A 12,500-nucleotide genomic window follows, 5' to 3' on the forward strand; every position below is an offset into this window, starting at 1 on the left:
CCATGATAGTATCATGTGCTGATATATTATTAAGCACCCACAGGCTTTTTACATTTGAAAAATCTTAAATTAAACTAATAATGAAGAAGCTACCTCTTAAATGACATCACTGGAATGATCCATTACTGCTACTGTATGCACAACTTGAGTTGTGGGAAAACCTGTAAGGTTCAAGCTGTGTAGGAATTTAGCGAGGCCAGAGGGCTGTATTTGGTTCTTGTGCATTCATGCTCCCTGGAGATTTGCTGGGAGTTGGGGGTTGATGAGAACCCCAGAGTTCCAGGAGAAGGTCCATGAAAACCTGATGAAACAAGACAATTTCATAACAAGATCATTGTATTACAACAGTCCCTCCCTTTCCTACAGTCCCCTTGCCTTGTCACTTGTCTTTACTTGTTCTTAGCTGAGACAGGGTAGTTGCCTTTAGCATCCCTCCTAGGGTTTTCCAGAAGATGGACGAATGGCTCACTTGCCTCACCTCACATGGATAGAGGGGTGGGAAGAAGCCCACTCTTCCTACCCATTACACTGTAAAACCCTTCATGGGAGGAGGCTGCCATTCTGTTTCCGCATTCCACAGCAGCAAAGGGAGAGGAAGAGTACTGGGCTTCCCCAGGCATGCTCTGAGGTTCACTCTTGTGCTGAAAGTTGGAATTGGGGGATGTTTGCCTGAGAATTACTAAGGCGATATGTGTGAAAGAGAGACATTGTTAACCTGTAGAGAGGTTCGCTGCCCTATGTTCGTGCAATGCTCACCACTATTTTAATTTAATCTGAATGTGCCTCCTGCTCTAGAAGCAACTACTCTCCTCTTATTATTTCTGTTGTGTTTAGATGTATGTTGATGCTCATCTGCCTAATGGAAAATACCTACATTTACAGTCACAAGTGCACCTTGGGATGAATGTATTATTTATAAAGACCCATCATCACACCCCTCACAGTTACATTTTATGCTGCTTGTGGGTGTACTCCTGTGTCTTGTTGGCAGTGCAATTAGTTGCACTGTGGGAGATTCCCAGGTTCAAAGCCAGCCATGTAAAATCTATTTCACCCCTTTTTAATATGTGGGTCTTTTTATAAATGCAAAAAACCCCTGACATCCCTTCATAAACAAAGCAGAATAACAGTGTTAGAGAAAAGCTTATACACATCCAATCCAGCCACTGTTCCTGCTCGGTGTATATTATACTCAGCTTACTTGCTCTAGACCACCACTATGCAGGTGGAAGTGTGAGGGCCATTGAACACTCTTCTTTTTTTCCAGTGGATCACAGTTACTGAAACATCTGTGCTAAATAATTTTGGGCTTAGGCACTGTTGTAAATTGAGTGCTCAATAGCCCTCAAAATTTCTAATTTCTTACGTGGAGGGGAGGGTGTTGTTTAGGAATTGTACATGGGCTGCAGTATAAAGCATACTGGAAACATTTGCGAAGGGCCATTTTAAGCACGTTTCAGCTGCAGTGAAAGTACCCCTGAGCACTTTGTTTCTCTATTTAGACTTATTCCATTTAAAAGTGGACAAAATAGATGTTGAGCGTGTTATTGGTGTAATGGTGCAGGAGGTTGCAGAGATGTCTCCTAATGACTGGAAGCGAAAACCTAAAATTTGAACTCCCATATAAGCGGCAAGTTTTTAAACTGTTGAATATGCACTTGAAAGCATGTACAATTCCAGTAAGCCAAATGCCTACATTTCTTCAGGACCTAGTCTGCTCTCCTTCCACTCGCTCATATGGGTAGATACTTGCATGAGCAAGGAGAATTGTGAACATGTAGGAGGATAGAAGAAATTCTGTGAATAGAATGGATGTGCCCCTATATGGTGAAGCAGTTAGAACAGTGGTTCTCAAACTTTTTTTTCGCGGACCACTTGAAAATTGCTGAGGGTCTTGGTGGACCACTTAATGATATTTCCAAATGTTGTTGGTATCGTTAGCTAACTATTGTAAAGGACTTTGGATAAAAGTGCTATATACAAAAACCTTAATAAAATTAAGGTTTTTTTGTTCTACAAATAAAAGTGCACAACTCACAGTTTGAGAACCTCTGAACTAGAAGATACAGACATATGAAGGTAGAATATGCCACCTATTTTGGCTGTACTTTGTGAAAAACTGTTCTGTTTGACTTGACTCATTAAAGTACTTTAAATCAATCTTGTTTGGAATTTGAAGTGACTCTGCAGAACAAGGATGGTTTTCTGGAATTTTGTTCACGTCCGTGAACTAACCATAGAGAGAGTTGCTGTATTTTCCCCCTTCGTCTGGATACCTGTGAAATTATTTGGGCTGCTGTTAGTGATGTATTTCAGGTTCAAGCCTAGTCTGTTGGGATGGGTCATGTGTTGGAAGTAGTATGAAATTTATCTTGTTTTCCTGATGGGTTGAGCTTATTCCATATCATGGCAGCCAGCACCCAAAGCAAAAGCCATTTCCATTTCTCTTCTCAATGGCTGATTTTGCTCCCATTGAAATTAATGGCAAAACTCCCACTGTCTTCATGTGTAGCAAGATCAGATACTCAGTGAGGGGTGCTGGTCATCATCTAGTGCTTTCATCTGCTTGAAAGTTAAGTTCTGTACTTAAGTTCTTTCATCGGCTTGAAAAGTCAAAAATTCTCCTCTGCACTATCTCTCTGTGATTCTGGTGGCCAGTGGATGAGTATGTTATAAACGTATGTAAATCCTCCAGTTAGTGAGAACAATAGCATTATTATTTCATGTTTTGGCTCATGTAATAATTACATCTCAGTGCAGAAGTGAATATTTATTTATCTGAGATCACAGTTCTGTTGTACTTAAAAACATTCAGCAATTCCAGTAGTTTGGGTTTTCCCAATACAGGTTACCATATGACGAGCCATAAATTATTATTTGTGTTAATGACATACTTGGTCACAGCTGTGACTCATTCTGATGGCAGTCTAACTCTCATATACACAAATATGTTTTTCAGTGCGGATTTACATACATTTATAGATTAGAATCAGGAACTATGCTTCCCTTATAGTCAAATGCTAACTAGGTTAAAAGGTTTTCCTGAATTTTCATCCAGACATTTCTTTGGAAATAAGCTTTGATTTAAGTGTTGCACAAATTAAAAAGTACATAAAAACCAAGGGAGAGGAGGAGAGTTAAAATAAATGAAAACTAAGTATATTAAAGTTATAAAGTTCAAGAAAGTTAAAATTAAAAGGTTATCTATGAATAACCACAATCAAATCTTTTGTCCATATTTAATTCAAATCAGATTGCTACATATTGACTTCTAATGCTAAAAGGCCACCCATCATGGAATCCCTGCAGCCAATGAAGCAAGCAACTGAATGCTTTCTTAAATGATGCTAATCAGTCCAGAGAGGCCTGCCCTCTATCCCCATCAGTATTCTGTAATTCAGATGTGCTGATAACCTGAAATTGAATGTGTCAGTATGCAGACATGTGAAGAAAAAAGAAATCTAAAAGGCAAAAGATCCAGCTATAGAGACTATGCCTATTTTATTTTTTTTGTTATTTATTTGTTCAGGGTAAAGATTAAAAAGGATTGTTGCAAGTTGCTCTCAAATATTTACTGAAAGCTTTAAAACACGTTGAATGAATAAATAGGTTAGACACTCAATTTCCAGATACTGCATGGCAAATTAAAGTGAAATATTAAAAAACAAAATAATAAAGAACTATTTGAACAACACCCTGAGGTTAAACTCTGTCTAGATAGTAAGATTCTAATCTGAAATGTTTTAAAAAAAATCTCTATGGCCTTGCTAGCACCAGCAGTTAGTTGCTAGATCTATTATAAATCCTGATTTTTCCAAAGTTTAAAATTCAGCTGTTTAATTCTCATCTGGTTTAAACTTTGCATAGACACTTTCATTTCAAATGCAGGTTTTCTTCTATGATACTGTTGTGTCAAAAATATTTTTGGGTAGTTTTGTATATTTTTCTCGGACTTGCTCTAAGGGAACAATGGCTTAATTTTGCAAACCTATTTTTGTAGACACTTAGTGCCCAATTTTGTCCTCATATGCATACAGAGCTCCCGCTTCCAAATCAGTGGAAGTGACATGCACATATCTAAAGGAAGAATTGGGTCCTTTGTTCTTAGAGTGGATTGCTGCTTTTCATTTTTAGCATAGGATGAGTTATTTAAATTTTAATTTGACCCATTGGGCATGTACTTTAGGTCCCTTTTTATCACAATTTTATCTATTACAAGGAGGATATTGATAATACAGTAGAATAAATTCATAAATTTCATTGCCCCAAAAGATGACGCGATGGAATTTCATCCATTGAGGATTTTTGTTACATATGCATCTGACAGAGAAGGATGATGATGGCTAAACTGAGATTAAGATTTAAAAATGAGGAGAGAAGTTTTGTTTTTCTAACCAAGTGATTTAATTTTTTTTACATGTTGAAAACTATAATTCTATCAACAATGAATTGTATATGAAGATTTTTTAATAAAAACATTAAGAGCCAAATAATAATTTTCATCTGTAGATCTCAGAGGAGGCAAGTATCATTGTCTCCATTTTGCAGATGGTGAAACTGTGGCACATAGGGGTGAAGTGACTTGCCCATGGTCAATCAGCAGAGCTGGCAACAGAACACAGGTCCTGAGTCAAAGTCCAGTGCTGTAACCACTAGACTATGCTGCCTCCCCTAATGTTTCTCCTAGATGTTCATCTGTCCTTTGAAACTTCTATCATCAGATGTGTGTATGCACCCATTTGTGAACAAAGGCGTGTATATATATGTGTGCTACTCGGATCACTGGGCATGCAGTTCCATAGCTTGCATACAACTTGTGGGGAGGGATAGCTCAGTGGTTTGAGCATTGGCCTGCTAAACCCAGGGTTGTGAGTTCAGTCCTTGAGGAGGCCACTTAGGGATCTGGGGCAAAAATCTGTCAGGGGATTAGCCCTGCTTTGAGTAGGGGGTTGGACTAGATGACCTCCTGAGGTCCCTTCCAACCCCTGATATTCTATTCTATGATTCTAACTGCTGGCATGTGCCAATGTGCAGAATTTTGGAGACCATGACTGAAAATTTAGGAGATTGGAAACTGACAAAAAGAAAGTTTCTAAAGTTTCCATCATGCCTTTATCTCACTGTGTTGAGTTGAGATATCACTCGATAGGGTGAGATTACTGCCCACTGTTACAAGACACCTGCAGTACCTACCATTGGCACAACATATTAAGTTAAAGATGGAATGGAAGGTTTCACTCTGACTGTTGTTTTCCAGTCTCAGTTACAATTTCGTATAATTTTCAGGACTAATGGGGAGAATTCAAGTTTTGTTTGTTTGTTTGTTTGTTTTTAAGGCCAGCAGGTCCTTTATGATCACATATAGATCCTGAGAGATGCCAGCATGTCCCTGCTTTTGTGCCTCCCACTCCCACTTTGAGGTCATTCGTGGCTACTGTCTTCCAGTAGAGGTGGCCCATTAATTGGCCACGAGAGTTTCTGTGGAACAGTGGGTCCACTCCAGTTCTTACTGGTCAATGGAAAGACTCTGTGGACTTCTGTGGAAGTTGTATCTGGCTTAATATTACGAATTCCAGCTAGTGGCCTATTTTTCTGAGGTACTGAACAACCACAGCATCTTTTAGCGTTGATGGGAGCTGGGTGTGCTCAGCCCCTATGAAATTCAGGACATTTAAATGCATGGCTGACGAGTCTTTCCAATCCTTGTCCGTTTATGGAGGAACTGAAAGAGACCAAGAACCCTGATCTCTGGGGTGCTGACTGCCACCAAGACATTAGTAGGCTGGCCCTACCCATATTAAAATGACATATCGAGCTCTAATTATTTATTTGTGCATTGATTTATATCTTCTCATTGCTTGTAGATTTCATCTTAAAATGTTTATTTGAAATTGTCAGTGATCAAAGGCTAGAAAACAAAACTGAGCTAGATATGAAATATTTATTTTTTGCAGAAATTGAAGGGTCAGGATAATTCTTGTATGTGCAAACTTTACAAGATGAACCCAAATATTATTCCCTTAAACTTATAACTGAAGGATAAATCTACATCAGCGTACCTTCCTCCATAATTCAGATCTAAAGTATCTTCTGTTTAGTATCATTTAATTTAAATTAACTGATTTTACTTGATCATTTTACACACACAAACATATGTGCGTGCGCACACACACACGTCTGTGTATTGAATTGATAAAGAACGAACTCCGGTTAAATAATCCACTTTTGTCTGACAACGGAATCAGTTATAGAGGTGCAAATATGCAGAAAGCTATTTGGAAATGCATCCTCGTAGTTGTCAGGTTTTATTATGCAGGAAGGTGTCATGTTTGTTACGAAGCTGAGTGCAGATGGCAGAGTGGAAGAAATGGATCACTAATTTTAACAATGATTAATGAACAGAGATAGAAAATGAATTACATTGGACTATCGGAGGCAAGAAATATTTTTGAGAAAATTTTGACTCATCTGCTGTGCTGTTCTCTGTAAATTATTTTCTGAAATTCTATATGTTGTCAACAGTTGACTGCATTTTCCATTACTGTCTATTTCTGTCCTTAAGTACTTTTGTGTTATTAGAGATACATAATTTCAAAATACCAATACATTCCTGAATACTTAGAGAAAATGTATGTAACAGTATGAATGTTCCAAAGACTCTAGCCATAAATGTCGTGTTTTATAATAATCTTTCATTTTTCCTCATTTTATCACAACATTAGAAATGTTTGGTGTAAAAATAAATGAAAAAAGGAGGGTTTTTTGGGGGAGAGGGATGAGAAATCATTCCGAGTTTGGGAAGCACAGGAGCAAAGATAATAATAAAAATGTGGCCAAGTATGTTATCATGGTTTTGAGCGTACAATGCATATTCCACCATTTGTGATTTCACAGACTAACGAGGAAAAAAACATGTACACAGCTGCTTTTTAAATTGCCACTACTCTTGTGCTTCTCTACTTTGCTATACACTCCATTGGCTTACACATGTCCTCCACACTCCATGGCCAATCTGCAAGGAAAAGTTGAAAGTTGCCACAAAGTCCTAATCATTGTTGATCCTTGTTTTACAACCTGCTGAGATACACAGTCAAAGTTTCTTGCACTGCTGACCTTAGAGTAAGGTTGGATTCACCCATTCTCAAATGAAGGTTAGTTCTGCCTTGAGAGAATTATGTCCTAATTTTTTTCCCTACTTAAATATTTTATTGGAAGATTAGATTATTAGAAGATTTATCAGATTTTTAAAAATACTAAATGCTTAAAACATAATTAAATATCTGCTTTTTTATTATAGCCTGCACTGGGGTTTAGAACTTAATGTCCTGAAAAGACATAGGGTCCAATTGGTTAGCCCTTGCACAAGTATGCATAGTGTTTGGAGAGGGGAAAATGGAAAAAAAAAAAAGGGGATGTAAGTAGCCTTTCCCATCTAATTCTAACATCCATGTGGCTGGAGGGCTCAGTACCTATATGTGGCTAGTATTGCCAAGGCTGCTGAAAGGGCTGGCCAGGTATAGGGGAGGGCAGGAGTGCACACTGCATTAGAGACAATGGGAGCTGCAGGTACTCCGAACATAAGGCCCTTGAAATGTATTTCTGGAGAGCTGTTTCCGCAATGTGTTTCCTGGGAGCCCTAGAGAGAATTTTGGTGTAGTTGGCCCGAATTCTCCTGTTGCATCATGGTCCTTCTGCACCCATTTCCAGCATGGACAGTAAGCCATAACCCAGCCACAGAACTGAGAAAAACCATAACATATTAAGTGCTCAGATTCCTCGGTCTTTCTGCCTTCTTCTTTTGGTGCCCAATCCAGGTAGTATCTTAGGGCTTGTCTACACTGGCACTTTACAGCGCTGCAACTTTCTTGCTCAGAAGTGTGGAAAAAAAACACATCCCTGAGCCCTGCAAGTTTCAGCACTGTAAAGTGCCAGTGAAGACGTGCCCTTAATGCAGTATCGTAAACAGTAGAGTGGTGATGTTAATTGCATTATTACTTGATAATATACACTGGGCAAAACTTAGACTTGTTGTAAACAGGTCAAACTCCAGTGAAGTCAGTGGAACTGCATCTGCTTACACCTGGTCTGAATTAGCCAATTATATCTCAGTAACAATGTGGTAGCTAATCATGCACTAACTCCAATGCGAAGTCTCTATTGAATGAGTTTCATGTTAGCACAGCTGCTTTTATTAAAGACCTGATTCTGTTGGATTTTAGTTCCTGAGAAGTCCTTCCCCATGCAAGAAACTCCCTTGATTTCAAGGGGACCATCTGCATACAAAAGGACTTCTCATCTTTGTGAAAGTCTTCAGGATTGGGCCCTTCACAGTAAATTTTTGTTGCTATAGAACATCCAATTTCCTTTATGCAAAGCAATTTGCTAAACATCAATATTTGTTGTGTAAAGAGCCAAAGCCACAACAATAGCAATCCTCAAAGTAGGAGGAACTTAGATGATTAGTTTAATACCTCTATATGCTTCCCACATGAGTGTTCCCACTGCCACCTGCCTAGATTTAGATGGAGAGCTACATTTTCCAATGAGATCTATTTGGTTTGTGAGGAAACAGAAATTCCATGTATCTTGCTTTCACTTACAAAGGTTGGGCTTCATTCTGCTTCCATCAAGGTTAATGGCAGTTTTGGTTTTTGACTTTAAAAGAAGGAAGGTGAGGAACATGCTTTGAAAGTTTCAGACTTGATTTTTTTAGGAGCTTTACCTATAAACATAAGTGTATAAAAAGCAATTGTGATTCATTGGATATATTCAAATTTTGTCCACAATTGCAGAGATAATTGGAAAATTCCACTAGTCTTCATAATGTAGCAGTAAATATTTTTCTTACTCTACCGCAAATCTTGGTACAGATACATTAACTCAGAAGGCTTTGAAGCTATCATCAGGTTGCATTTGTGGGAAAGATTATGATTTCTTCCATTTTCTCTTTATGCATTTGCTTATAAGTGCCAGGGAAAATTTTAAACATCTTTTTGAACGATTGTAACTCTAATATTTTGCATGTACTTATAGTCCTGATGGGAACATACTTTAGAAAAACAACTACTGGAACAGTACAAGTCCTGCTCAGGTTACATAGCATATGCTAAACACTGAGAAAACATACACAGTGCTTTAGTGAACAAGGTAGGGGAATGCTCCTGGGAGCCAATTTAGAATGTGACTTAAGGCAAGCATGGCTTTTTGTATCTGTTTCTTTTGGCAAACTAGTGAAATAGCGGTGGTGGTTGGAATCCCCTTTTAAGCACCAGAGGTTGCCTGTGCAGAGACCAGTCTGTACATCGAGCTTACATGAGGGTGACCGAATGTTAGTTATGGACCTAGCCTTTAATATGAGAGACTAATATTCCTATCACAAGATTCTCTGTTGTTTGAACGGTAGAGAAAAAAGAGTCCTATGCAACTTCAACAGAGTTGTATGAAGAATAATCAGGCTTTGGCAAGCATCTTAAGAAGTACAGTTTTCCACCTCAATAGTGAGAAGTTATAGTGCAGCTTTTTTGTAACAGGTCAGTATGGGATCAATATATATGCAGTGAAGTGGCTATATGATAAATGTTCTAATCTTAGTTCTCAATTTTTTTTCAATAGTCAATATATACGATAGCGAGTGCAGATACACTGTGTGTGTCTGTATATCTATCCATTATTTAACCGAGCTTTGCTACCATTAGATTCATGTTAGTGCACACAATCCAAATGAAGATATGACTGTTAATAAAAATCCCTTTTGGTTCTGTTTAGTCCAGAAGTTGTTCATACTCATTTTTTATGGCATCTTACCAGTTTCAGCTTCATATAAGTGACTTTAAACTTTTATTTGTCTAGCTATTTTATAAGAACAAGCAAGTAAAAATGTTTATAAAATTACGTCCTGTGCATGTAAATACTTACATGTGTGAATCAAGGTACTTATATGCATAAGTGTTTACAAGGTTGGGTCTCTAGTTTTAAATATTTTCTTCTGTCTTAAGTTGAAATAACTTGAGAAAATATTTGGGTTTGCATTAATATTTCAGTTTTTCACATGAATATTTAAATTATTTTTCCTGTATGGTATCTATATGGTAATTAGTGTTTATTCCCCTTAATAAATGTGTGTGTGTTTGTGTGTGTGTGTATACATATGTATACATACACACACACAAACAGAATATATATGAGTATATAGTAGTATATATAATATTAACACAGACTATACCATGAACTAGAGGCCTGTCATACTTCTGTTACTTCAGGTAAATAACTGATTGACCTTTGTGGTGCACTGATACTTCACTAATCAGAACCTGAAATCTGTATAACAACACTTCATTTACTTGATAGACAAAAGAACAATTGCACTTGAAGTAATGTGATTTCTAAATAGACACTGCCTGTCAAAAGTAAATGCATTAGAAGTAAAATGTAGCTCAAGGAGACAATTAGCAAACAGAGGTGACACTGTAAACAGGTGCACCCATTATTCCCAAAGCTTGTGGCAATATATTCACATCTTTTAGACTGATGGAAGATCATGTGACAGTTTGGTGAATTATCTATCTGTATCATCTGACTGATGAAGCCTGCTGCAGTTGCAGATCATTTAAAAATGCATCTCACAAATTACATGGTAGCTGGGAAAAAATGCAGGTTTTTACGAACAATGCTTTTCTAAAGCTATGTGCTAGAATACCTAATTTTTCTTTGAAAGGATGTGGACCATTTCATTATGCTATGTATACAGTCAGTCAGGGTTGTGCAAATTCATTACAATGTTTGTTAATCTATACAACATTTTCTATTCCTATTTTAGTGGCATTGTATATATATTTTTAAATGTGCTGTTTCTGAAACACTTATATCTGTGAGCAGAAGGGGAATAACACACTTCTTATGTAGGCTTCTTAAATCACTACTTATCAAGAAAGATTCGAGATGAAAACATTTGACCTACATCTTTTTGTGGGTTATTGGATTTTTTTCCTACATGAAAAATGTAAAACAAGCAAGAGAGAATCTATAAACAAACTATCTCTCAAACAGGTTGAGATGGGATAGTATCACTTTTAATGTGATGTGGTGGAAACTGTCTCATATGACGTGTTATAACCTGATGCACTAACTGGATATGCTGTTTTCTAAACTGCCTTTTAATAAATGTTTTAAATTTCCTCCCCTTTAAAAATGAGACTTGGTTTGTCTTATCCACAAAAAGGTCTTGGGTCATGTATTTATCACTAATTATTTGTAACGACAACTCAGAGCCAGATAGCAAAATACCCTTAAAACCTGATGGGCAACAGGCACTATTGTGTATTCTGTTTACTTTACCATCAACTTCAACAACAGTTATTGCTTTGTGCAACTTGGAAGTATTTACACACAAAAATGGCTTTATTTGTATAGCTATACCATGTTCCCCCAAATAGTTGCTAGTATAGAGATAGGCCAGAACCTCCCAACACTCTGTTAACTTTTCTAGATTTGAACTTTGCAGCAGAGGCCCACGTCTAGTTACAAACAGCTAAAGTAACACATTTATAGCACTTGTCAAACATTGGGCTTGATCCTGGAAACCCTATAACTCACACAAGTAAGTTAAGAGATCTACTGAACTCAACTCAACTGCTCTTGGGTGCAAAGGTGGGCAGGATCAGGCCCATTATCTGGTGAATCTTCCCAAGACCCCTTTTTCACAATGTGACTGAGAAATTGACTCGGCAGGTGTTGCAAATGGTGCCCAGTGCTAGTTAATGTACAAAGCTCTTATTTGTGAGCTTTCCATAGATGCAGTGTTAGGATGGTACATCTCAACTATTACATTCTTTATGCTAATCCAGAATTGAAAAGAAGATCACAGCCCAGGTTTTCTTTTCCTTATGGTCTCCGTATATGTGGATACAATCCATTTTTTTCCAAGTAAGATGTGTACTTCAGCGATTCACTAAGCTTATCTTCTCCATTTCATGCCTAAAATACATGCACTTTAAAAATATTGTCAACATCGGATGAAAATATGTTGGGCTCTCACATGCAAATTACTTTGTTTCCTTGGATGAAAAGAGCATGAATGGGGTAATGTGGCTTGGGGCATATTTCATCATTCTTGTGTGGGATACCTACATTTTACCTGTGTGGATCAATAAATATAGCACTCAAACCACAGCACATCGGCATATAACTATACATTCTCTCTGTCTCATATAGTAGGTATTATAATAATGCTCTTACCAGTAAAAACTTAACATCTTGTTGTTTTTTGTTTTTATACAACTTTAAGAAAGGAAAATATTTTAAAAGTTTTTTACAGTATAGCTAGGGATTATATCAGACTTCACGCGAGGGGTTGGTCCTCCAGACTGGAGCAAAAGTAAATGAGATGTAAGAGAAAGATGCAATGTGCTTCATGTGCTACCATTTTGTTGTTGCTATGGGAGTGTAGCGAAAGATGATGGCTAATACTACTTCATATAACATTTGATCAGTGGGGAAAACAA

The 12,500-nt window shown here is 37.5% G+C and overlaps 1 protein-coding gene across 7 annotated transcripts in view; it reads left to right on the forward strand.

Moving 5' to 3' along the window:
- ZNF536 (zinc finger protein 536) overlaps nt 1–12,500 on the forward strand; it is a 521,459-nt gene that overhangs the window by 150,730 nt on the left and 358,229 nt on the right. Inside the window, exon 1 of one of the 7 annotated variants that reach the window (XM_039503714.1) lies at nt 8,609–8,671. The exons of the other annotated variants lie outside the window; for them this stretch is intronic. The gene's annotated coding sequence lies outside the window, so the exon portion shown is untranslated. Of the gene's footprint in view, nt 1–8,608; nt 8,672–12,500 lie in introns of those variants that run through there. 7 annotated transcript variants of the gene reach the window in all.

Source organism: Mauremys reevesii, linkage group 16 (assembly GCF_016161935.1).
Source record: "Mauremys reevesii isolate NIE-2019 linkage group 16, ASM1616193v1, whole genome shotgun sequence".
Lineage (NCBI taxonomy): Eukaryota > Metazoa > Chordata > Testudines > Geoemydidae > Mauremys > Mauremys reevesii.